This window comes from Cygnus atratus, chromosome Z (genome assembly GCF_013377495.2).
Source record: "Cygnus atratus isolate AKBS03 ecotype Queensland, Australia chromosome Z, CAtr_DNAZoo_HiC_assembly, whole genome shotgun sequence".
NCBI lineage: Eukaryota > Metazoa > Chordata > Aves > Anseriformes > Anatidae > Cygnus > Cygnus atratus.
The window spans coordinates 416,856-444,585 of NC_066396.1; the positions used below are offsets into that span (position 1 = coordinate 416,856).

Sequence of the window (27,730 nt, forward strand, 5' to 3'; positions counted from 1 at the left end):
ACCAGATTCAGTTACAGTCATTTGAGACTCCGTTCCTTGAAGCTTGTTCAGGAAACAATACCATTTTGCCACAGGTTTATCCTGGCACGACCACACTACACCTACTCTATTTGCTTTAGATAGCTAAAAGGGAGACATGGGCTCGTTAGCTGTACCTGAGATTTTGGAGATTATTAGGAAGGTCAGAAACACCCCAGAAGCAAATGAAAGAAACGTCGAGGCTGGTCCTGTTCAACCCGTCAGCAGAGAGAGTCCCGTGCTAACACACACCCTGCCACGTCGTTCTGTTGCCTTGAAACAAGAATTCAAGGCTTTAAATCTGTTCTGAAAATTTGTTTGCTGGTATCTTTTCCGGAAGGACTTACACAGTCCGGTTTCCAAATAGGGAAAATAGGTTCTTTTGGGCCCAGAAAAGTCCTAGGACTTACCAGATAGGTAAACAAACCAGTACGGGAAAAACAACATTCAACGGAGTTGTGTTAGTGGATACTGAAATGAATGCACTTTTTCATAATTTAAGTACTGGCACTGATGGATTGTACAACGTTATCTTCGAGGCATTACAGGACATACATGATTCTACGATCTTCAAGAGTGGTTTTAATAGACGAAAGGCAATGAACTTGAAAATTACGATCAAGAAAATTCCTTAAGAGGAAGCAGGATAGAAAAACTGTCACAAATGCAGACAAATCTGAACTTACTGAAGAAATGAAGGATAAGAATTTGTAATATTAAGTGAAGAGGGACCAAAAGAGAGATTTCTAACAGTAACTTTGTCACGAATGCTACTCAGATTTCCTCCCGTGAAGTCTAGCATCAACTTTGCTGGAGTGGCATCTTATTCCTGCACTAACATCACCTCAGCATATTAATTGAATCAAACACTGCATGACTAAGTAATAATAATAATAAAATCACAGAACCAGAGGAAGGCCAAATAGTGGATAATTGCTAATTCAGGGTCTGCAAGACAGAAAATATGATCCTCCAGACAACTGAAACAGATTTTCAAAAACATACCCAAAGTCTCACTTCATGCTATAAATAAAGTACACAAAGACATGACCCCGCTCCCACTCCGCATACACGCTGCTCTCAGCCTCTGCAAAATACTCCACTTTACCAAGCAGGAAAGACAGTGCTTCTGCATGTATACGTTCAGATTTTCATATGCATGAAATAAACGTAATACTTCAAATATAATCAAAACATCTCAAGTGGTAACAAGGCTTCATCTATCTACACTCAGTTTTTTCATTTGGTCAGCAAGGTACTTTCTTAACAGCTATTGCATGCAACGAGCAAGGTCTATTTTGGATGGCAGCAAATTTTCCTGCATTAGCACGATGCTAGATATGCACTGGTCTGAACCGCACAAGGAGCCGTTCAGATAGCTTGTCTGCTAAACAATTCTCTTGTAATGCACTGAGCTTATATATTTTTTTGTTAAGGTATTCCCAAAAGCAGCATAACAACACCAGCACAAGCATGTGGATGCATACACCGGAAATACAACAAAAGACTATTCTGTGTCACTTGACTCCCCAAAGCCTCAAATTACACAGCTGAAAGGTGCCCACATTAGGCTTGCTCAGGCTTCGCCACTGGTAGTAGTGGGTACCAGCAGCAGGAGCATCTCCCAGCTTCCCAGGCAGACACCTCCAGTTTTTATCTCCGCTAATCTCCACTTCCTCAGCTGGGAACGCTGGGAGGAATAGTAAGACTGAAAGGCAGAAAAAGTAAGTTTTTCATATTCTTCTGTTTGATTCTCACGTCCCTTTTTCTTTTATTTATCTGCAAGTATGCTGTGTCTAGGTAGAGGAAGGAGTTAAATTTTCACAGCAATAGAGAGCGTCCATCAAAAGTCAGATAAAGGATTGCTTAGCTAGGCACAACAGGAGACTTGAAACAGCATCAACTACCTGACAGGTTTCCACTCCTCCTTTTCTCTGAAAGGCTGGGCAAGAAAAAGAAAACTGGGTTTCGGTTTGCTTTCTTGCAAACCCAGGGAACAACGAATGCCACAGCAGCCAGGACAAGATCGCTGCACATGGAAAAATTCTGAGACAGAAAGCCCAGGATGCAAACCCCAGATGAAGCGATCCCTCCTCAGCTTTGAGCCTGGGCTAATCTTTAGCTAAGGAGCACTTTGGCTCGTTGATATTACCTGCATGTTTACACATACATTTCTTTCAGTGGAAAGTGCCAACTTAAACAGCCCTCCCTCCAGTTCACTCCATTCCTGCCTAGGCTTTTCTGAACCTAGGTCAGCACCTTGCAGCAGTGCAGCCCACAAGCAGCGCGCCAACAAACCAAGCACCAAGACCAGAAATTTGAGACTTCTGTCTACAGCACCCAATCATACTCAGTGAACTCAGAAAATGCTGACTACCCTTTAAGCCCTCATGTAGAAGCACAGAGAATGTTTTAAGCAAGTTGTGTGTCATCTGAACACAACCTCCAGATTAATATTTAGAAACAAAGACATTTAACGCTCACTCCAGAACCAGGTAACTACGAACCAAGACCACTTATCAGTGAAGCCAAGACCTCTTGGGCTCACTGTTTATGCTCTGCACAGTGTGACTGATGCCTCTGAAAAGTACAAACCCTGAGTCAGGAACCTAGTGCAGCAAAGTCCAGTGCTACCTAGACATAGTTATGTATACAAACACCAGCACCCAGCCTGACGTATCCTGCAGAGGCTGGGTTGACTGTGTTCCGTGTGCAGGAAAACCCCAGATACAAGTACAGAATGGGGGTGAGGATACAAATTTGGAGGGGTAAGGAGACGCGATATACCTGCTGGGGAGCTATGGTTCTTCTTGGGATCCTATGCACGAGAAAGTAGGTGTGCAGCAAGGATGATGGACGCTTGGAGGGACTTACAGCTCGTGTCCTGGTTTGCAAGTTGGGTACATGAACAGGACCATGCAGAGCTGGTTAACAAGGTTGATCTGAAAAGAGCTACCTATGCCCAAAAGCTTGTCTACTTTTTCCAACTACAACTGCAATCAGTGTAACAAAATATATTCTAATAAAATGGCTGACTCCACTTATAAATCTTAACTTGCTGAGAACAATCAACCTTACGAAGGACTTCACATGAAGTGATATGCCAACAAGCAGAAACATGACTAAACTGTGTAGGCATCACCGACAGACACAAATCCAGCAGAACACAATTTATTGGCAGTTAACTATCTTGATTGAAAGACTTTCATAGATAATCAATCATCTAACACATTCTCATAGCGGTTTTTCCCAACATAAACTTCCACCTTCTGGCAACTCTGACGTCCCTCGGAGTCAGCAGAGGCGGCAATCACCACCAAACCCACGGGTCAGGCTCAAGGACAAACCTTGGGACGCTCCCTCCGTCCCTCCCCACACACCCACGCAGCTTGCTCACTCAGGACCCTGCCCCATCATTCCACCAGCAGCCAAATTTCCCTTCTTGCAGCATCCCCAGGAACAGGAGACAGGAACCACAGAGGTGGGGTACAGTAAAGGACAGACGAGAGTAACAAAGCTGAGACCACCCGACAGGAACCCTGTCCTTACTGGAGGACTTGGGCGATTTAGAAGCCATTTGCTGCTCGAGTTGCCATTCCCTGCCAGGAACAGGCAGCAGTCCACGAAAGCACTCTAGAAATGGTACATGATCCACATTTCGCCATTGGGCCACCCTAAAAATCTATCCAAAGTGAGTTAATATCTGGCGTTCCAAGGTCACTTCACATTTTCATAGCTCTGCTCCAAGGCAGCAGGAAGCAACCCCTACACTGGCTGCACGCTTACACCGCTTCCAGCAGCATCCGCACCGAAGCAGACAGGAATGTGGGAGCATTTGAGATCAACAAGATCCCCTTTCCTCTCCCCACCTCTCCATTGCCATGGATGGGAGCTTTTGACTTGGATTCCTTCCTCTTCATTTTGTATTTAGTAATCACACAGAACTGGTCCTTAGATGATTTAAAAGCTATGATACTGACAGTGATTAATAGCAGCAACTCATCTACCGTGCCCATCTTTAAATCACTTCTGGTAGTCTTGCTAAGTGGGCATTTTAAAAGGCACTCTTCTGATGCTGCTCACAGTTCAAAACATTTATCAGAGAAATGCTTGTCTGGTGATAAGATTAAAGTGTATTCCCCTTCTGTACAATTGCCATGTTGTCTGGAGGAAATAGCGTTAGCCACCGACAAACAGCAAGCTAGATGAGATGGACACCTCACTCGGCATTTTTCCTTTGTATACCATTGAATCCAGTTCATTTTCAGAAGAACGTACGCTAAGCTTTTTTGAAATTCACCGTTTAGGAGAGGAGTTAAGCCCACCCCAGCAAGGAGTGTTTCTATTGCTGTACCCCTGCCCACAGTGTGGCATCCCCCACTGGAACTGCTTTCCTCCTCGCTTGGCTCTTCAGCTACGACACAGAAGACCTCACACCTCCGTGCTAGGCTGTTCACGGTACATTGACTACAATACATTTTGCCCTTCTAGTTCCTAGAATTCCAAAGTTTCTAGAATTCCCCATGCCTCGGGACTGGGGTTGTTAGCAGCTAAGCAGTAATATGGCTTTTGAAGCCTGACTTGTCAAAGCTCTCTATGCCTAAACTCTTTCTACCCTCAACCCTGTAACCTTAGCCTCACAACCTGCTTCAGCAGGGACACCATAAAGTGCTCGGTTAGGTATTAATGTGGAGTTCCACCAGTAACCACATTCGTACTTATTTCTGCTTTGTCCAATGATTAACGTGAAGTTTATGTATTCTTACCTCCCTGAAAATGTCAGAGGTTACATACTTTTCTTCTTTGCTGAAGGATAATCTTTACACAGACTGGGTTCTCTCACCTGTAATTCACTTTGCCATTTCAGGGAAGCTGACTTAGGTGGGACCAAGTCAGCCAATAAGCGGCCACCTGTGACGAAAACCAAAGCCAACCACGCAGCAAAAACTAGACTTCACCGACAGCAAACAGACCCCAGCACACCTCCCAGAACAGGTGGGAATCCAGGTATGCTTACAGATTTCAGACTTTGTGTACTTATATTTACATATACAATTCATACTTTAAAATTTGCATTAAATGCACTTCCTCCAGGTGCTCTGAAAGGCGAAGTCATTTGTAAGACTATTAAAACATTCACGTAAAAAAAAAATTAAAATCCCTCCAGCTCTTAGATTAATAAAATATCCCAGAGCTGGGAAGTTCAGGGAGAAGTTAGAGGCACTGAGGAAAGAATGCAGGTAAACAGAGTGCCCTGGCCTGCCCGCTCCTTCCCCACCCCTTCAGACAACCACCTAGCAGAGATAATTCAGTCCACGCCAACTAAAGCAAGATGGCTATGCTATGAAAACCAACTTGAACAAATTTTGGAAAATGCATTCATATGTTTTGAACACACACAGACAGAAATCCACAGCAATCCAGCCTGATAAAAGAAAAACTAGATTTCAGCTTCCTGTAGGACAGAAAATCCTACAGGATTAGAACATGCATTAAGAGAACAGCACTGAAATAATAATCGATATGGGTATAAAATTAGAAGCCTGGCATTTTTTTTTTTTTTTAAATGAACAGACAAGTGTGAAAGGCAGATGAAGTTTGGATCGATGCAAACTAGTATTTGAACAGATGCCATGCAGACCAGAGAAGTGACGCGCTGAAGATTTAATGCGTTCTTCCACAATTACCTAGTGAAAGGTACATAAAATCAACTACAAGTCAAATCTCTCAAGCCGGACAAGTTTCCTTCAGAAACATGCCACAAATGTCTGAGGTGCAGCAGGTATTTATTTCCTCAGCAGCACAAGCCTCGGGCAGCCCTCCTTGCATCTACTGCAGAGGCCTCAGAATCAGGCGGTCACACTAGCAGCTGGGGAGTGCAATTCAGACCTCACCCAGACACACTGGCTGAGCAGGGAACGAAAGGCAAACTTACCAGGCACTTCACCGTCTCCTTGGTGCGAGATCTTTACGTGCAGGGAGACGGCGTTCCTAGGAGCGCAGCGAGGCCCGGCCGGCTCCAAAGCGCCCTGAGCAGCAGCAATCAGTACACGGAAGTTTCTCCGGTGGAGGCAATAAATTTCCATCACCAAGGCAACAAGGTGAAAGGACAGCAATCTAGTGTTTCACCTGAAGAAAGCTTAAGGTGAAATGCTTTTTGTTTTCTTTCCCCCTCTGTATACAGACATTTTTGATTTCAAACCAAGATAGGAGTCAGCGAGGTAAATTTCCACTGACTGGAATGAAAGAAACCAGATAATACTGGAAATTTACCTGCACGCCAGAGACTGTGGATTCAGTTCCATCCACTGAGCACGTCCTCTTTATTTTTATTGCACTTAAAGGGTTGCAAAATATAACAGAATGGAAAAGACAACAAATCTTTAACTTGTTTTTAAACTCTTGGCCCTTTTGTTAATCTGAATAATAATAAAAAACAACTCACACAAAGCCCCTGCTGTGCTGGACATAACAAAAATATACAAATACCCAAACAAACTGCTCTTTAATTCTCCGTATTATTGTGAAAAGTCAACTAGGACTTGCAGTTTCAAAACAAAATAGAATATTTTTCACCTACTTTAAAAAAAAAGAAAGGAATATTTTCTTTAGCCAAACTAACAGTGTTAGGAAAATCCTAAATCTTTCAGCAACTGAATATGTGGAAGACAAATTAGATCACAGGAGAGCCATGCTGATTTTTACTTTGATTTGTTGGTGGATTAAACCAACCCACATTACAGCCGATTGCCCGAAAAGGCAATCCTGCCTTTTCTTCCCTGCAGAATTCTTAACACACATTGCACGAGGCAACACATTTAAAAACAGATCAACATATTTTGTCTACGGCAGATCTTGAAATCGGAGGGATTGAACAGAAGCTTTCAGAGGAAGGAACACTGTGCGACTGGGATTCTCCAGAGAAAGCCACCAGGCTGAGGGGAGGACCGCCCATGCAGCAGGCAGTAAAGCCCGAGACAAGCTCCTGTCCTGCAGAAAGCAGGACTATACTGCTGAGCAGCACCTGCCTTCTCGTCCTCACACGACAAAGCCCCGAGCTTAGGGGCTCTTTCCAAGACCAGAACAAGGTGCGCTTTAGTCACCTCCCTGCACTGCTGCGCGATGAGCCCAAAGGGCCGGCAGGAAGGAAGGGGCGTTAAGCTTGGGGAAAGCTTGCACAAAGCCAAGTTTGTGCAGTGTAACCGCAGGCTGTGTCAGGCTACGCTTAAAAGGCCCTCAATATCCCAGAGCACTACAAAGTTATTGAACTAGGCTTTACTGAATACCTTGTCGAGACCCAGGACCAGCAGGCCAGCTGATGAAGCCAACACCAGTAGGCAGGATGAGAACAGCAGAGCTCGTGGAACTGTGGGGACCTTAATGCTTACGCAACAGAAAAACATTAGATGTTTCACAATAACAATTAGAGCATTACTCTTAGGCCTTAGGACTCTCAGAGGCAAAATATATTCCCATGTTCCTTGGTTAGACTGATACAGCTAGGGAAAAAACACCAGGCAAATTTTCAGGAAGGCATGAGTTGGTCTTAACAGGGAAGTATCACTGTACTGCCCTTATACATGGACAAAACAACTGATGAAACTCAACCGAGCAAGTTAAAAATACACACGTAGGGAGCAAGGTATTCAGATCAAAGTGTATCAGTGACAGAGTTAGCAAACAGAACTCAAAACTCCCAGCCTAATGCTCTGACAGCAACCACACAGGCAGGCTTAAACCACAGAGGACTGAGCTTATGAAAATCTGCTTGCAGGGTATTTTACCACATTAAAAAAAAAAAAAACACAAAAACAAACAAACCAAGAAACCACAAGCTCCAGGTGATCCATTTTTATAAAAATCAGTTGAATTCCATGCAGCCAGATACACTTGAGCATTTTCAGCAAGCACGTTGAACTGGGTCACCTGTAGTCTTTGGCAATGCCTACATGAATGCAGAACTTGAAATGAATGGCCTTGCTGCACTGCAGTACGAGACCTGATTTTCCTTACTTAACACTTAGATCTATTTATATCAGTCACTAGAGGAATTCCTCTAACCAACACAGTGTTTTCCGCACCAGGTAATTCAGCAAACTCTCCAGCAGGCTCACGCAGGCTGTGCAGATGTCTTCTAAGCCCAGCTGTGCCAGCAAAGGGAAACGATTCTTATCCAACAGCTTTCTTCCCGGTTTTTAACGCCAGCAGAGGCTGCTGCCTCCCCTCCCCAGCTCAGGGAGCACCCAGAGGAGCCAGGCTGGGCAGCCAGGCTGACTGGCCTCCCTCGGACAGCCTCGGCCCAAGGGGTGCCGATTCCTCGCTGCCTCCCTCCCTCCTCAGCTCCTGATGGTGTTGGGGCCCGCTGCTACCTGCAGTTCACTCGCCCAGCTCCTCAGTCTGCACACCTCCTGCGCCCAGCTCCATGCTCACCCTTACCGCTCCAGCTGCACAAACGGGGCTACCCCGAGAAGCTGGCAGCAGCAACCTCTGCGCAGAAAGCACAGCCACCACTCACCTCTGCTGAAATGGCATCGTTTTGTAACGGGCACCCACGAGGAAGTTAAAAAAGCAGCGTGGTAGGAGAAAGGAGGGGACGTTTACTGAATCATCTGTATATGGAGGATTTTCAGTACAGGAATTTCTCCTCCTGAAAGAAGCCTCCATCTGCTTTTCTCTGGACAAGCCAAGAGACCTATTTAATTGTTGGTGGTAGCAAAGAAACATAAAAAGCAGTTGTGACATGTTGCTATTAAAAACCACGTACAAAGCTGCGACTAGGAGTTCGCAGGACATTTGCAGAAGTTGGTGACCCGAAAGTGACTCCCCTAAATGGACTTCAGTTTTAAGAGGGGAAAAAAATAAAAAAATCTTGCATCAGATATCAGCACCAACATGTTCTGCCCCCAAACAGAATATTTACTGCAAGTATAAACAGTGATTTCCTACAGTAAAATCTGTCAGTAAGGCTTTATTGCTGGTTTTTGGTGGTGGTGGTTTTCCTTGGGGGATACAGAAATTCAGCTGATTCTTTAAAAACTTTAAGCTTTTATTCAACAAACATCTATTTCTGGCATGCAAAAATAGCCCTTTAAGCATGAACTACCATAAAATAAAGGAATGGTGCTTTTTACAAGTAGGATGATTACATTACACTGGCCCTGACACTCGTAAAAGCTTTGCCAACCATGGAGAGTAAAACAAGGCCAGCTGCTTTAATTTCAGATATTCATTATCCTCGGGTCAATGTCCAGACAGATCTATTACTTTCTAGCATACAGAGGAGAGTAGTACTCCAAAACTTATTAGTCAAAAGAGGAACACCAAAAATCCAAGCCGCTGACGAACATCCAACAATTCCACGCAGCAATGAAGAACAGCCCTGATCTCCAGTTAACACCTTGCAGTAAGAAGTTGCTGACAGATGCAAACCAATGTCTGCTAACATGAAGTGGCACCGAGATGGCTTCAGAACTGTTCTTCCATGATAATCATTTTATAGTTCTACTTGGTAACCATCATTAAGACATTTTGATCCAACTTCACACGGGCAGTCACAGGGGTAGGCTCTGGAGGAAAGCAACAGCTCCACACACAAAGCTGAAGGAAGGTTTTTTAGGAAGTCCACCACGACCTCGAGGAAGCATTCTCTAATCAACTGCTGTCTTAAAAAACAAGCCTAGTCCCCACTCTCATGCCACCCACGAATTTACTGAGGGCTTGCTCTGCCCCACCGTCCAGGCGGTTAGTGGTGGTGCTGGACGGGACTGGGCCCGGGACTGGGCCCTGGGGCACTCTGCTGGTTGCCGGCCTGCGGTAGCCTCGGTGCCGCTGCCCCCAACAGACCGCTCTGAGCTGAGGTAACACCTTAAGAAGCTGGGGCCATGCTCGTTATCGGCCTGTCTTTTATTCCTGCCATTTCACACACTTCAAAAGGCACCTTTACAGCTTTTATTGTTTCCTATGATAGCACGAAAATAATTCTTAGCAGCTCCCCAAACACCGGGCAAGTGACCAGCCTCTAGCTGCACGCTGGGAATGTAACTGGCCGGCTGCCATCCCACAGAGCAGCAGGAGGGAAAGCACCAGGCCTTCCTCCCGCTCCGCTCCCCAGGGAGGAGACCCTCCCGCTCCACGCACGTGCTGTCCTCACACACGCTCCAAAAACATCATGGTATTCGTTTCAGAGTGGCAACTGCTTCCTACGTATACAGCATAATCTAAAAAACATTTGTTTAAAGCAAGTTTTATCAAAATTCTGATATCTTCTTTCTTTAAATACTGAGGGCATTGCCAGCTGTAAATAAAAAAAGCCAGCGTTGATCATCATCATGACCCAGATTAACACTCACACTTCCACGGTGAAAAGCTAAGGAAGTGGTTCTAGGTAACAAACACTGCTGTCTTAGTTTAGGCACAGAAAACACACATTGAGAAGCATGGTGTTGGTCAGTTTAGGTTTTTAAAGGCACAAATCTCTGAAACCTACCATGTTCAAAAGGCTGACTATGCATACAAAGTGCACAAGAGAAGATCCCGTACCGAATGGGGGAGGTTTAGATGTACTTCATTCCAGTAGCCCAACTGGTTGCCGACTGATCATGCAAGCATGTTTGTGTAACCACAATCTATATGCTTGTTAGATATTTAAAGATTTTAGACCATAAACAGTCAGCTTTATTGCTGCTGCATTGTTTAATGACAGGACATGATTCAATAAAAATGTAATTTCAACAATAAACTGTAATTGGAGGCTTATTTCTAACAGAGATAACGTCAGTGATCTATTTAACTGTATGTGCCCACAGATCAAAGCTGCCACAGGACTGTCTGTTTCATGCAGACAACAAACTGCAGGGCAGATGAGGAACAGGACAAGGAATTTCTTAAATAGGCTTTGCTGAAAAGCATTGATAACAGAAAATCTACACTAAGTGGCAAGAAAATACCAGTGACATTGCCAAAACCTTAAATATCCCTAAAAGGACACCTTTTTACTGCAGCACTTCAATCGCAAAAAAGATTTTATCAAGCACATTTTCAAAATAGTTGTGTACAGGTATTAAGTCACTTTTAGGATCTGTTGTTCTGAAGATCTAACGCTGCTTTACCAGACAACACATTTCATCTTGGTTCAACAGAATGCAAAAATTAAAAGCATTGCTTTCAAACGACTTCTGTAGAGATGCACAAGAGAAATACTGCAGATGAAATACATCAGCTGGACTGATTCCACGCATGGTTTACATCAAGAGGAAGGAAAAAACTATTGTGATCAAAGAAAGTAAAGACAAAGAACTCTAAGTTTTGAAGAAGTTTGATTTTTCTCTTCTGCTCAAACCAAAAATCAAGTATGATTGCAATGTTAGTAATTACACCTTCCGATTATAAAGTATTAACGCTGGATTATTACATCTCTTGTAATTCAAACACATCATGCAGTAGCGATTTTAGGAATACTAAGAGAACAATACCATAGAAGACTGTTGCTTAACAAACAGGATGGTAAACTCAGTTAGGTCTAACGTGATGTAATCTTACTCATCCTGGTTTGAGCTGCAGAAGAAAAACAAGTCAAAATGTTAAAGAGCAACATACAGCTAACAAATCCAAAACACTCTAAAAGCAGTTTTGGAAAGATTAATGAACTTTGCTGGCACTAAACCTTATTCTACAATTTCAGTGCTCAGTGCATTCATTTACTACAAAAAGACCTTATTTGAAACTTGGTTCATAGCAAGTCTGATAAGCGGTAGAAGTAAGAAGGATGAAATATAGGCTATAATCCTAGAATTTGTTTGAGAGCTAGGTTCACGCATCTCAGAGCTCCACCAATTTCTTTGCTGTTCGATGACTGGAGCATAACAGGTATTCTCTAGATTTACATGGATAAATGAACATGATGCTAATTACTGTATATTCTACCACAATAGAAAGACAACGATTCATTTTCTAGGGAGGAGGGATAAGAACATCAGCAGGAATCTGGTAATTAACGTAGGCGTATATAACATTCCAAAAAAACCAAACTGATAAGCATTTGCATTTATTTTAGAGCTGTTATCCAACTTCCATTCAGTCACTGTACCAATATAAAAACATAAGAAAAAATTATGGGCTTGCTGGGGTTTTTAAAATATTTCTGTTGGAAAACAAATATTCTGCCCTTCATGTCAAATATGGTTTGTCCCAAGTGCATTGGTTTAACATAATATTATCAGGGTTTGTTTTAAGGTCTTGCTCATCAAATCTTGGTGTAGTTTGCAAAAATGTTTCTTATAATTCATTACAGGCTGCATCCACTTGAATGGTTCCAAATACTGTTACTTAAGAAAGCCTTCTATCTAAAATATTTTTAAAACACTTTGAAGAAGCAACAACAACAAAAACTTGAAAAAGTAAAGCCACAGATGACCCCAAAGATTTACCTCTCAGTGAAAGTATTGTGGTTTTTGTTTTTAAATAAACACCCCATAACTTCTGCTCAAAAGCAAAACAACAGACATGAAGATATCTGATGTGATGTGGTTACTTTCACTATAAGAATGAAAACCAAAGTTCGCTTAGGTAGCAGCAATAGCAGCTTCCACAGCCTTCCCTGGCAAATAATTTCTTTTTCAAGTACATTAACGTTAGCTTCTAATCTGACTAAAATACTCACAAGATTTCCTCTATTCTGTATCCTCCTTCTTAATCAAGTTTTCCTCTTGTATTTCTTCTTAATGTTTTTGCACAGCACTAAACTGTCTTCTTCCACATTCTTGCAAAAGCTGTTATAAAGATTAAAAACAGACCAGATTTAAGCTTCCGGTCTCAACATTTCAAGAGCTCTGCACCAAGAGCTCAAGCCAACTCACAAATGCAGCGGCCATCCCATGCCCCCACTCCAGATCTAAGGAGTGTGAGCCCCATCCCCAGGGGCAGGAGAAGGGGAGAAAGCTGCCTCGTCTGCCCTGTAATTAAAAAAGGCAGGTGTGAGGCCTCACCTTTCCAGTCATGCACAGGTGACGACACTTAGGACTCTTTAAAAATCAACGGATTACCAAGCACACACCTTACTTTCATCTTCTGCACGACGATGACCCTAACTTATTGTGCACTTTCAGTTGAATCTTCAAAGCCTTCTTAAAATGTACATCAGAAGGGGTCCCAATGATTTCTGGGAGGTCTGATCACTACTGAAATACCAGCTGATTCCCCGTGAGCAGATCTGCATTGTTCTGTCAGCTTTACACATTAACAAAACAACAGTAAATTAAAAATAAACCTTGTAACAGACAGGCACGCTGCCCTCAGCAGAAACATATTGCACCAGCCTAAGAGCCTCTGGCACCTGTGCAGGCCGGCCGGCAGGTGATGCACAGCACACCACCTCCACACACTCGGGCAGCCCTGTGGGGGAGGCTCTCCGCAGGACCTCGTCCCCACGGCCAGGAGCCCCCAACTGATGGCAAGGCCAGCGGCAGCCGTGGCTACAAGATGGCGGAGGTTTACCCTGCAAGGAGGTGGGGAAGGCGATCAACTGCAAGGAGCCCCTGCGCTTCCCAGCTTGCTCGCAGAACTGGGCCGCAGGACCCTACCGGAGGCTGCCCGATAGGCGCAGGGTCTGGAGCTAGGAGCACCCAGGAGGGGCTGCCCCGGTGGGCTCGCTCAGCCTGAAGAAGGCCAACGGGGTGTGACTGCTGCCCACCCCGCAGCCACCTACAGGGACAGTGCAGCTGGCCCCTTCTCAGAGGGGGCAGCAGAAGGCCACAGAGTGACCACCGCAAGCTGCAAGTTAACAGCAGAGAAATTCCAGCTAAATAGAAGGACAAGCTTTCCATGCCACCAGGTGGTTAAGGACTGGAGAGAGGCTTGGAGGGGTTGCAGAGCCTTCAGCACAGGAGATGGGCAAAGCTGGGCTGGAGACGGCCCCGAAGGACCTGTGCTGATGCTGCCCAGCCGGTCCCCGGGCACCCCTTGCCTCCAGCACGGGGCTCTCACCACTGCTGATTCTGGCAGCAGCTCCTGCAGAGGGTCTGTGGAACAGCCCACAGTGTCCTAGACAGGAGGACTGAAACAGATTGCTTCAAGACGGTGTGCAGCAACAGCAAGAACTGGCTGTGATCCCTGCCGAACACGCGCATGCAGCGAGCAAGGTGGACCAGCACAGACGTTTCTGCTCTCTGCGAGGCCTGTGGCAGGACCGGGAGCTGCTGCAGCGACACCACGAGCTTCAGCACCCCCAGACTGAACCTGATCAGTGACCAGCACGTACCCGCGCCCCTTGAGTGGCCAGTGCATTTGGTACAGCTGTGTCACAGCCCCATCACCTACCTGCTCATCGTGCTGGTGCTGCTCGTCCTCCCACTCTGCCCCTCGGCTTTCTGGGGGTAGAGCGAGGTGCTGTGGCTGGGTGTCCACTGGGGGCAGGCGGCTGAGGGCAGGGGAATACAGAGAGAGACAGAGGCCAAGGATGGACCCCGAGCCTTGGGAGACATCAACAGCCCGAAGTCTGAGCACAGCCTGATCCCTTCCCCTGTTACTTTTTTGAAATATTGTAATAGCTCGACTGAAGCAGACTTCGGCTTACAGCAGACAGCAGGAATGCCAATTTTCACAGAAAGACTCCATTTTCTGACACAGTTTGTTTCCTTGCATGAATCATCCTATTATCCAGCAAGAAAAGAAATTAGATCTTCCAGCTCTCAACTGAAGTTAATAATTAATGTTACTGTAAGAGTTTCCAGTCTTCTCTGGTGAAGAAACTCTTTCAAACACATTAACATTTCAATGAGCACTCCTGTCAGTCAACCCAGCAGCTCATTCCTTTGGCCTCTCTTCTCCTTCTTGAAGTTTTTTGTTGCTGTTGTTTTTTGTTTTAAATATCAAGTTTTATCCTCCAGCAGTACCTCCGCCTTGTCCTTAAGAGCAAATGCAGCTGTTAGCTCTGCTCCCCAGGCGTTTCTAGGCTTGGGGGATGAATTACTCTCTACAGTCTCTGTCCTGATTAGCAGAAGCCAAGCCAGCACCTACACCAAGCTGATGGATCCACTGAAGGGATCCACTCTAACCATAGAAGCTTTAACCATACAGGCTTTTGTATCCTGGTTTTATTCTTCCAAGATGTTTACGCTGCATTTGGGAGGAGCAGCAAACTGAAATCCACATACAGATCCCTTCAGGGGACCCTTCAGGGGAGGTTCAGGTTGGAAACGAGGAGACATTTCTTCTCAGAAAGAGCGGTCAGGCATGGGAACAGGTTGCCCAGGGAGGTGGTGGAGTCACCGGCCCTGGGGGTGTTCAAGGAAAGGTTGAACGTGGTGCTTGGGGACGTGGCTTAGTGGGTGATGGTGGTGGTAGGGGAATGGTTGGACCAGACGATTTTGGAGGTCTCTTCCAACCTCAACGATTCTCTGAGATGCTGTTCCCGTTCAGCACGCAGGTGTGGCTGAAAGCGGGGAGCTGTGCACCACCGGCTCCTCGGTGACTGGGGGCATGGGCAAAGCTCACTCTGGAGAACTTCAACCGTCTGCTTTGTCATCTTCACTGCAGCGCGTGCTCCTTCTGAGACTGCTTTAACCACCAGCTTTCTCCTCAGGCCATTATAAAAATGCATTTCTTGGCACCCAGAGCCTAGGAGGATGGGGAAAAGGAGGGTGCCTCCAAAAGAGCATCTCATCTGGCAGCGAGAGCCAGCCGAGGTCCAAATCGCAGGAAGGGTCTGCTGCCAACTGACGAATTGCTCACTTCTTTAGCTCCTTTGCTGCTACGACCTGTACCTACGAAGGCAGATGTAACTGCACGCTTAGTCATGACTAAAAAAATTCACCCCTCTGAAGATCAGAACAAAGCTCTCCACAGCCTCTGCAAAGACAAAGACATACAGCGTGCAGGCGCACAGACAGCGCACCGGTTCACTCAGGATTGCACCTTCTCCCCAGAAGACTTATTCTGACTGAAGATCTACAGCGATCAGATTTGGAGTGATGTCCACTCCAAACGCGGAGGCACTGTCCACTCACCCACCAGATCGAGTGTTGTATCCAGGAAGCAGGGAACGGAAGAGAGAATTTGGGAACGTGCTGTGCAATGAACCATGCTGTGCACGATCCACCCTGCTCATCGCGCAGGAGGTGCTGTTCTCCTGGTAGCTCTTCCACCTCTCCCACTCCTCTCCTACTCACTTGGAAAAACACAGCAGCCCTCTGACAAGGATTTTTTAACTTTTGGTGATGGCAAAGGATATTTGCAATTCAAAGATATACTCTAGGGCTAGAAAGCTCTCAGTTAAAGACTATGCCATCTCCTAGAAGATGAGAAAACTGTGCGGTTATCAGTGCAGGTGTAATGGGCTGGGCTTGGGAAGCTGGCAGCGAGCGGCCACAGGCTCTCGGACGGGAAGGACAGCAAAGCTCTCCAAGGAAGCTTCCCCAGGATGCCCCCGGCATGCCTTGTGAGCAGCTGGAGGCGTGGACCAGAATTATGATAACGTGCAAAACCCGCTGTAGTCAAAAACTGTATTAGCACAAACATGACCAGTGCAGGAGAATAAATTTAAGTGATTTAGCTGGACAAGTTATTTCCTATGCATACGTGAATTTAAGCTACCTTACAGAAAGAAAAGCAGTTACCACCCTTCTAATTGAAAGGACATAGGATCACTGCTGAAAAATGCCAAAGGTACCCCTGAATTAATGCGCACGGTCGCAACCAATTTTGGTAATACTAGCAGTAGGAAACCAATGGGCTTTCGTAAAAAATACAGGATTTCTGCTTGGTAGCAGAATGCCTGTAAAACACTTAACCAGTTTACTTTATTATTATTATTTTTAAGATTCATTTATCCAGCGGCTGAGCTGTGTCAGCAGGTATCTGTCTGTAGGACAGCTAGTGTGGGTTAGCGGCGTTTCGATCCACGCCGTACTTTCGGCGTGCAGACAGGTGAACACCGCACCCAGTCCCGAGGCAGTGGGACGCACTGGGAGCTGCATTTGTACCAGAAATGCTGTTAACTGGCAAGGCAGGTTGTTTTTTTCCTTTTAATGATATATGATTTTTTTTTCCTTTGATACAGCGATTTTTAGTTTTCCATAAATAATTTCTGCACACGTGTTGAGGGTGGAAGGTTTGGTGAGGGGTTCTCTTTTATTTTTAACTGTATTACTTGCTGACAGGGAACTCCGCAAGAGTTTGTGAAATCCTATAAATAAATGGATTGTTGCTGGACAAAGCTCAGAGGTTAGCTCAGTCACTTGTTCCTAAAATGGTACTTGACACTGACTAGACTAAGAAACACTCATTAAAATATTCAACACTCATTATCCCAAACAAAGGGTGGACTTTGTGTTCTGCCAGGCATTCTGGGTGCAGAATGTAGCTCAACGCACCGAACAAAAGCCACATTGAAATCAATGTATTGCAGAAGATGTGTAATAAGGTCAGTCATTCATCATATCAGAGCAGGACCCAGTCCCAGAGAAACACAGATGCATGTTCTTGGATGAAACAGAAAAAGGAGGGAGCAGAGGGCACAGCAATTCAGAATTTCTTAGCCAAGTTACAAAGCCCATGAACAGCTTCCATCCCATTTTCTGTGGCGTTAGCAATGCAATACAGAGAGGTGACAAGCAGGTAGAAGCAGTAATCCTTCACAACAGCCAGATGAAGTTCCAAAATTAAGCAATTGGTATGAACTATTCAAGATTCAGACTTTTACATTTGTTTCATCAACCATACCTAACTCAGCAGCCGGTAATTACAAATATAAGCCATTTGCATAGCTATTAACATCTTAGTTCATCATCTTAGACATCAAAGTTTCGGATTAATTTTGAGTCTAGTCCTGAAGCATCATCACAGAACGGTTTGGGATGGAAGGGACCTTAAAGCCCATCTGATTCATGGGCAGGGACACCTCCCACCGGACCAGGCTGCCCAAAGCCCCTTCTCACCTGGCCTTAAGTACTCCCGGGATAAGACAACATCTTTCCCTACAACAGTAGAAACATAGGCGTTTACGGACATGGACGAGATCCCCGAGCCTCCCCTCCGGCAGGCTGCCGGCTCCAGGCCCTCCAGCATCCCGGCGGCCCCAAGCCCCACGCTGGGCTCCCTCCCCACCTCCACGTCTCCTGTACTGGGGTGCCCAGGAGTGGGCCCAGCTTCCAAGTGCAGCCACAGCGGCGCTGGGCAGGGGAAGGATCGCCTCCCCTGACCTGCTGGCTGATTTTTGTCTTATCTTTTCCTCCAAGACAACAAATTAACTTTATAGTGAACTACGTACAATGCTGAAGGATACTCAGGATAGTACAAATTAACAGAAGCAGCCTGAAGAACACCAAGACAGTTTCCTTCAGACAGGTTAAATAAAGTTACATCCCCTTGCAGAAGTAACAAGATCTACAAAAAAAAAAAAAATCATTTTTGCTTCAGGTTTTTGTTTGCTTTTGTAATTACCGTGGCTGCACCAAGCAAAGGGAGGAAACTAGCTAGGAACTGCTGCAGAGATACCAAAATCCAACCGCACAGAGAATTGTCTCCTTTAACAGGCTTCTGCTTCAAGTTGTGTTGAGTTTTAAAACAATATATAGGCTTAGACATATTATGCAACGTTATTGGCCAACACGCCATTTTATATTGCAGTTGCTCATACTAAGTATAGGAAAACCTGCCCACAAGACTGGGTAACAGCTTCAGAAAATGCAACTGCTGGTGAGGAACTTACAACACCAGGAGAAGAAGAGTCAAGTGGAGCTGCCAAGCCCCAGCAGTGCCAGGAGGTGAACAAAGCAAGACGACTCCTTTAGCTCTTCTCTCCGCACTGCCGCACTTGCTCAAAGCTAACTAAAAGCAGCTTGAAGTGGTTGCTCAAAGGAACCCCAAAACCCAGGAACGTGCAAGTTACCCACAAAAATACCACACATCACCCTAGATCAGAACCAGAGCCATCAATAAAGTAAAGGAGTACGGCTCAGATACAGTCAGAGGTGCCATCACGAAACACTACTAGGAACTAGAAGAATTTCTTAAAAAAGTGTTCAGACAGTGGCTGGTGTGCAATTCCAGGGTAAACCATTTTGTTTGTTAAGACCTCAGACAGACCATTAAATCACCAAAACACAAAATAAAAATGAGGGTTGCCGTGCTGAGATTCATTTATCAAGCAGAAAGCTTGGTGCAAAAAGGGAAAAGCCTCCCAGAATTGCTATACAATCCCGGCAGGTTCCCTGTTTCCCACCAAATACAGCCTGGACAACAAAAACTCCAAAGCGAAAGCATTCTTGCAGGGGCAAACAGAGCATTTAGTGGGGAGGACCGAGAGCTGCACGGCCACACCGCAGTCTGCCCCCGGAGCCGCCCGGGCTCTGCTTTCTTCCCAAGCTCTGCAGGGAGCTCCAGTGAGAGCACCGGTGCTCACTTGAAAACCCTCTTCCTCTGCGTGCAAGTTATCCAATAAATATCAGGTACAACTCAAAAGCCATGACCAAGAAAATTCAATTAAGTATCTGAACTCTCTCAAATTCTTGGCTTTTGCTCAAAACCCACAAAGCATCACGCAGAAATTCAGCTGATGTTGTCCTTCTGCAGGCCAAGACTGACAGAAGTATTCCTCTGCCAACAAGGATGAGCTGCAGAGAGCACCGACATTTCACACAAGCACAGGGCGGGTTGGGTCGGAAGGGAGCTCACGGCTCCACGCATTCTCACTGTTGTCCTTACATCTGATCTATCACCCGCACAGCCACAGAGCAAGTCTGACCAGCAGGCAGATTTCACAGACAAGCCCAATAGAAGAGATTAATTTTACGTCAGTTCAATTCACTGAGCTGACTGCGGTTTGCACGGTCACTACACCTCATGGAAGGGAAGGGGTCGGGTCAGATCAGATCAATCAACTGCAATCTGAAAAGACACCGCTGTAACGTTATACTTCTGCTTCTCAGTACAAAGCTGTAGTGCACATTCTTACTGTACATGCAAGAAGAAGAAAGTTGTTTTAAAGGTTTGTTGAACACAAACTAACAAGTGTTTTGTAAATAGGCAAGCTTCACCTATCCAAAAATCTACAGTTTTTACCCCACTGTTGCATCATGGAAGTGGGGAGGAGGAGGAGGTTACAGCTACAACAGAGCCACGCTCTGCAGCGGCGGTTTGCAGGTGCACAGCGGTAATTCCTACCCCGAGGTACCAGCCTGGTGCCCACGACTGCCCGATCTCTGCTGGATCTGGATTTAATTTCCAACACATGCTGCAGAGAACAGGAACAGCCCCAGCCCTGGGCAGGGAACGGCTGATTGCACGGCACAGCTCATGGCCAGCTTCATCAAGGAGACTCAGCTAAGCTACAAGGAGGAGCCTAAAAGTCCCTGGCCTAGGGAGGCAGACTGCCAAACAACAGCTCTTTGAAGCAGGGATCATTCAGAGAGATTTATTCTCTATTCCTAATCGTTTTCATAGCAAAAAAAAAAGAGTGACTTCTTGATAGCTAGTCAAGCTGCTGAACTCAGGGTGACGCTGCAGGGCAGGACAGAACCGGCAGGCTGGAGAGAACAGTGCTAGAGAGGAAACGTACAGGTTCCTCCCCCAGAGCAAGAAACCAACACGGGCTGGGAATGGGAAGGTGACTAACACAGAAAAGGCACGGCGCCATGGGCAGGCTGCCAAAGATGCAAGGTAGTAAATAAGAGTGAGAAATTAACATTAATCACTAAGTCTGCAACCTTTTGCAACAACCTTGTCTTGTTTCATTTTAATTATCTCTAATGAAGACGCATGGCAGCTTTTTAGCCAGCCCAGTAACTTTCCAACTAGATCAAGCTCTATTCCAGCAGCAGCATGGCCAAAAGAACTCTCACTAAATCGTAAATCGGCTGAAATACATGGGAGAATCTCACAGGTAGTCTTTCCCAAGTCATTGCTTGAATGCAAAAGGGTGCGTGCTTTCTGTTTTTCCTAGAACCACAGAATGGCTCGGGCTGGGAAGGACCCTACAGACCGCCCCGTTCCAACCCCTGCCGTGGGCAGGGACACCTCCCACCAGCCCAGGTTGCTCAGAGCCCCATACAGCCCCTCCAGGGATGGGGCACCCACAGCTTCTCTGGGCAGCCTGTGCAGTGCCTCACCACCCTCTGAGTGAGGGATTTCCTTCTGACATCTAAGCTAAATCTGCCCTCTTTCAGTTTAAAGCTGTTTTACTGGCATGCGAAGCCTACCACTTCATTAGCTACTATTACCAGACGAGAACACCGGAATGAGTATTTTCAGCTGCTGGATGCAGAAATATCTCCTCACAAGATTTTTAGCTCTCAGAAATAGTGCCATGTCCATCCTATTCTTTCCTCATGAAGCCTTCTCCAAAACCTACAAGTGAAGACAGAAAACTGAAAAACAAACAAAAAACCACAATGTACCCTATCCTGTGCTTTCCTATGCTTCCTGCTTTTTATGCACCTTTCAGCTATTTAAAACATTTATGAAATATTAGGGGAAGGAAGGGGGAGATCTCTCAATGAAAAAAAGCTTTTCTAAGGCGATCACATACCGCAGCTCATTTCCTGCACCCACTTCCCAATGACCACATCTTTCCTGGAAAATTCTTCGTTTTTCTAAAACAGTAATCTCTTTAGCGTCAATAAAACCTTAAGCATGTTCCAGTCTTTAAGCTCCGTAAGACTGGAGGCTAACGTGACATTAATAGCCAGTTTAACAGCGGAGAGGGTCTTAAACCTCTTCTGGAAAGGGTGATGAATACTGCCTTTGTCTAAGATAGAAAGAGCAGAAGCTGCAACCAGAGATCAGACATGAAAACCAGAAGTCAAGAACTGACCTCATGTGCATGCACCAAACCTTAACGGTAAAGGCCGGATAAGACTCTTCAAGTCTTCCATCATAACTCAGCACTTAATAACGAGATGTTCTTTGTTTGTCTTAAATATATAATTGTCATTTATTCTTTTGCTTTACAGAAACCCTTACTTCCCCCTACAGTCATTTTTTAGCTTATTATTTCTTAGTTAAGAATCTTGGCGGATTCACACTGATTTATTGCCCTTGTATATCAATGCAATAGTACCAAGCAATAAAACCCTCAATACCCATGATCTAGCAAGAAGTCTAAACAAACGGGCATTATATTAGCACCCATGGCTCCTACATCGATATCGCTACAATCAGAAAAAATTTAGAAGAGATACCTTGATATTTTCAGCCAAACCCCAGCTCTAAACCAGGCAGCATCAACGCAGGTTGCTTAGGGCCGTCTCCAGCCCAGCTTTGCCCATCTCCTGTGCTGAAGGCTCTGCAGCCCCTCCAAGCCTCTCTCCAGTCCTTAACCACCTGGTGGCGTGGGAAGCCTGTCCTTCTGTTTAGCTGGAATTTCTCTGCTGTTCTCTTGCTCTGCTGACAGCTGGCTGCAGGGTGGGCAGCAGTCACACCCCCTCGGCCTTCTCCTCCCCAGGCTGAGCGAGCCCACCCGGGCAGCCCCTCCTGCATGCCCTGCGCTCCTTCCCCCAGCCTTCTTGCTGATCTCCATGGGACTTGCTCTGCCTTGTCAGTACCTGCCCTGAGCACGGGGGGCTCGAACTGGACACAGATGGGATCCCAGAAGTGCTGCCCAGAGAGGAACCACCGCTTCCCCAGCGATGCTCTTGCTGAAGCACTCCAGCCTGCCTGTCACCACAGCACACATTTCAGCAGGACTCACGGTCACCGAACTGCAGCTACAAACCATTCATCTGAGACATTAAGAAAAACGCATCTAACACCCAGCACAGAGCAACACAACTAAAGGTGTGAGAAGATTAGAGAGGAGAAATTTCATCTCCAAAGCCAAAACTTCACCCCAAAACATCTGCCAAAACAAACACACGCACATACCAGGGTGTCAACACAGTATCTCACAGGGCTTGGTGAGAAAGGGAGTGAGAGGGCACAGTTAAGGTGAGAGATCATTAATCATCAGGTGTAAAGCACCGTTTTCATTTACACAGTTCCTTGCTGCATCACAGCAACTTCTGCTTCCCACAAAACAGAGAGGAGTCAGCCGTTTCTGCAGCCTCCAAGCAAATTCTAGTCCTAGAAGAAGTGAGGAACACGGCATGCTGAGCTGATCCCAGGAACGTGAATGATTTAACAGGCAGCTGCCAGAAAACAAGGACGAGATCATGACATCCAGCAAGAAAAAAACAGAAAGCACCTCAAAAAAAAAAAAAGCTGTTGCTAGGCGAGCACATGACTTATGTGAATGTCAAAGCAAGAAAAATTCAGGAAGTCCAGATAAGAACTGGAGAAGGCTTTTCCCACAAAAAGGACCCGGATTTTCAGAGATATCCAGGCTACAGGGAGGAGAACAAAAAGTTCACAAGACCAGTTCATAATAAAATCACTTCCCCAAACAATCCGTCCTTACCACTGAAGATAATCGCACTGCTGTCTCAGGAAGGCTCCCACGAGGGAAGCACCAGGTCTCGCCAGCTCGGCTCTCAGGTGCAGCCCCGTGGACAGGGCACGGCCGAGAGGAGGGAGGGCCCGATCCTCAGGAGGCAGCACCCAGTGGTGGTTCCAGGCCCTGTCCAATTCCTCAACAACCCAGGGGAACGAAGTTAACAGAGGGCACCCTGGAAAGCAAAACTAACCCCAGGACATACCCGGAGAACATCTGACCCTCAGCGGGAGTTACCTCAGGCCAGACATCCAGCGCAGGTGCGACGCCGGGTCCAGGCCGTGGGGCCAGCGGTGTGACGGCCAGCCTGGACTCACCCTCCAGCCCCAGCAGCGTCTCAGCTCTTCGATAAACATCAGGATGCTGAGTGTTAAACACTGAAACCAGCCGGTGCTAAAATTCAGGTTTCCACAGCAACGCCAACAGTGACACACCGGGCCTTTGTAACACATTCCTGCGTTATCGAACGCCATCAGCATATGTATTTTAGCTTAGAGTTGCACAAGTTTGAGGACCTTGATTTCATTTTCCAAATGCTGTAATTTTGGTCTTTGAAGTATACATCGTAAAATACTTTAAAATAAAAGTGATCACAATGTGTAGTGACACCCATTGCAGACTGCAGCTCTCAGACTCCCTTTCACATCAGGTTTCCTGCATGGGCTAGCGGCTCAGCCTCTTGTGCAAGTTTTAGGCATCCAAAACAAAACCTTTGTCACTTGTAGGGTACAGACAAGCAAGAACACGCAGCACCCAGCCGTTGAGTCACTTCGCGGGTAGCTGCGAGGTGGGGAACATGCTCACACCGGTTACGTATGCCGAATTACGTCTAATAGTCCCTCACTAGAATTAAACGCAGCAAAATGAACACAGCTACAAGCGGTTCAGAACTGAACAGGCCAGGCTTAAAAAAAAAAAATCAGACTACATGGCAGGAACACAGCAGATTAAAGGCAAATTTACACGGTCAGCAGGACGAGAGAACAATACAAGTTTTTGCTAAATCAATTTAAATAAGCGTAGGGGCATTTCCTTTTTCAATAGGAATGTTAATCAATCAAAATGCAATGATTTGAAATCACGACCAAAAGCCTTAAAAAGATGAACCAGTTCCAACACACATTCTGGACATGCTCTAAAGAAAAAGCGAATTTCTTCCACATGTAGTCAAAGGATATGGGAAGAGCTCCACAAAACATGAAAAAATATTAACTACACATTTTGCTTTTTAATTCTGAGGATTTTGAGGCTGCTCATTAACAGTTAGTTAAGAAAGACCCACGGCTTTGCCAGCTTCCAAGAGGGGCTCTCCCAGGATCTCGCATTAAGAGTATGCATGCATAGGGTGACAAATGGCTTCCTAGGTAACTAACACCCGGTTAGTAACCGCTTATCTGCAACCTGCTCAAACCCCGTCTTTCAAGCCACAACAGAAACTAGTAAGACAAAATCAAAACTTTACAGCTCCGCTTCACATGCCAGCTGGTACTACTGCAGGGTGCACACCCCCCCCCCAGAAAACAGGGAAACAGGGCTCGAATGGGGTGCCCCCCAGGACCAGCAGTCGCTGGGTGGTACTCGCTGCACCCACCTCTCCCCCTTCTCCACATCCAAGAGAGGCAGAGCCAACACCCTTGTGGCTGCAGCCTAGCCTTACGCTGAATTAGGCATCAATTAAGTCACATCCTCAAACCGGGGGAGAAAAACGTATGAGTTTCTTCAACATGCTAATTAGATCACAGGACAAGCAGGTATCTCCGAGATAAAAGAAGGAATGGGGCAGCACTATCAGGATAATGCCCTTTGTAAAAGGTTTGGTTACCCAATACAAGGCTGTCTCCTAATCTGTGGAATAAACGAAGTGAGGCACACAACAGGCTTCCAAAATACAGTAAACTCCAAAAAGGGGAAAAATTGTACTCTGAGGAACTGGGGGCCTGCTACTTCAGCAGCTCTGGAGACTTCAGTTACCAAATAATTTGGACTGGACGTCTCTAGTCAAAGCTCCTGTTCAAAGCAGGGTCAACACTGATTTCAGACCAGCTGTCCTGGGACTTTGTCCTGTTGGATCTAGAAGAGCCCTAGAGATCTTCCAGCCTCTCTGCTCCAGTGCTGAACTGTACCACGAACGGAGGAACAGATGCATAAAGCCATAAGTGGCAGGTAAAATACAGAACATTTCTTTGGCAAGGTGAAAGAAATGCTGCACGAAGTGTGTGCTGCAGCTCTTACTCATCAGTGAGGCTACAATGACACAGCACAGAAAAGCCTACTTTTAGCTAACAGCAGGTTACAGGCAGGACCAGGAGGAAGCTCGTTAATGAGAGAAACACCTGTGGTATTCTCAGCCTGCTAATGCCCTAATAATAACCGGGTTTGTTTCATACCAAGCCTCTTACCAACCATTACTGTTAGAAGAGGATTAGTATCACAACTGTGGGCAAAAGCCTGTGCAAGACCTAGCGAAGGAAATGACAATACATTAGATGAAAGTCCTCCTGCTGCGTGAGACCAGGAGGCTCAGAGGTAGGGAAGGATTACTAATGGAGAACACGGGAAACAAGACGCATGCTGCTTTCTGGGGTTCTCTCTTAAGCCTCTGCTCAGGGACTACAGGTGAATCACCACTACGGATACCATCAGGACACAGGTGTGTCACAATGTTGTTCAGACCAACCTACCCTGCAAGGCAGAATGAAACCACAAAGCTCCTTCACACGAGAAACAGGAACAAGAAGTGCCTCCTGGGGCCAAAGCTGCAGGAGCAGGGATTATTCACCCATCCTTCTGGCTGAACTTCCACGTGAACTTTCAGCATCACGTCTGTTATTTCCTACTTGACTTCAAGAAGTTAACTTTTTTCTAGAGACACTGGAAAGAAAAGGCATCCATCCTTTCCATTCCTCCCACCACTCCCATCACCACAAACATCGTAACAGGCAAACTCAAGAAACCCTTATTTTCTCCACTTGTTTGCTAAGTGGAGAAAAACTTTGCTAAGTGGCTTGTCCATTAACACTTCCAGAAGGCACCAGTTGAGACATCTTTAAACAAACGTACCGCAGACTTCACAGCCGTGATTCTAGCCAAAGCCCTGGATTCGTGAGACCCAGAGAGCCAACTTGGTACCTCTCAGCCAGCAAACCGCAGATGTCTTGCCCTCCCCTACCTCTTCAGGCACACCCTCCACCCCAACCCCACCACATACCTCTCTCGTCGTCTCTGGCAGCCACTGCAGGTCGCCAGCCCAGCAGAGAGATGGGGAGCTGACTGCAAGTTAGCCATTTGTATTGGATCATGGAAGGGCCTGAGGCAAAAACAAGAAAGCGGGGCCTCCCTCTCAGCAGTGGAAATCCAGTAGGTTCCTACCAGCTGCTCCATACGCCATTGCCTAACACCACCAGCCAACTCCAACTGCTAAACGAAGGTGGTGCAAAGCACTCGGCCACCAGCAGCGCTCAATGACCCGCAAGTGGCGGAAGACAAACATCCGCTGAGCCCCCACCCCAGCTCCCCCAGCAGCAGGAACACAGAGCTGATGGGGGAGTCATGGCACGCAGCTCAGTGCATTGCACCGACCCAACAAGTCCAGGCTTCAGTTCATTTTTAATAAACTGAGCTAAAAAACTGCATCCATTTGGGAGCTGTTGAACTGACCCTGATGTAAGGAGCACAATCAATTTAAATGTCTTGTTCAAACCGCATGCAGCAACAGATTAGAAGTCCCCAAAAGGTAACAGTCAAATTGGAGAAGATGAGCTGGCCTTCCCCAAAGAAGATACGTCCTGAGCATAGCAAAGTTCAAGCTGGCGCCCTGGAGAAGCACAGAGACCCACAGCAAGACCAAGCTTCTCACACCATCATCGCCTTTCTCCTTCTCCTGCTGGCCACCGCTGCCCTGCATCTTCCCTTCTGTCAGACCTGGTGCTCACCTAACTACAGAATAAACTGATCTATTGCACTCCTGCATTTTCCCCAGACCAATTTGTTGATTAAGAAAAGAAAGAACCAGATCAGAACCTCTTCAGCTGGAAGCCAGCTTCATTTCCAGGTACCTGGGCTTGTCCACCACGGGTGCCCTCAGCCTGGCCTCTTCCTTCCCATGGCAAAACCCGACGCTTCCCTTCCATGCTAAACCCTGAGGACACCATCTTCTTCCACTTGGCACACAGCATGTTGGGATCACCTGGTCACCTCCCTGCCACCAAGCAGGAAACCTCCTGGCTTCCAGGGACTTAGGGCTCTAGGACCTTTCGGACACAGGATCTGTGTCTCTGGGTTCAAAACCAAGAA

The 27,730-nt window shown here is 46.2% G+C and overlaps 1 protein-coding gene across 2 annotated transcripts in view; it reads right to left on the minus strand.

Moving 5' to 3' along the window:
• Positions 1-27,730, minus strand: part of NEDD4L (NEDD4 like E3 ubiquitin protein ligase) — a 150,517-nt gene that overhangs the window by 114,082 nt on the left and 8,705 nt on the right. The window lies entirely within an intron of this gene.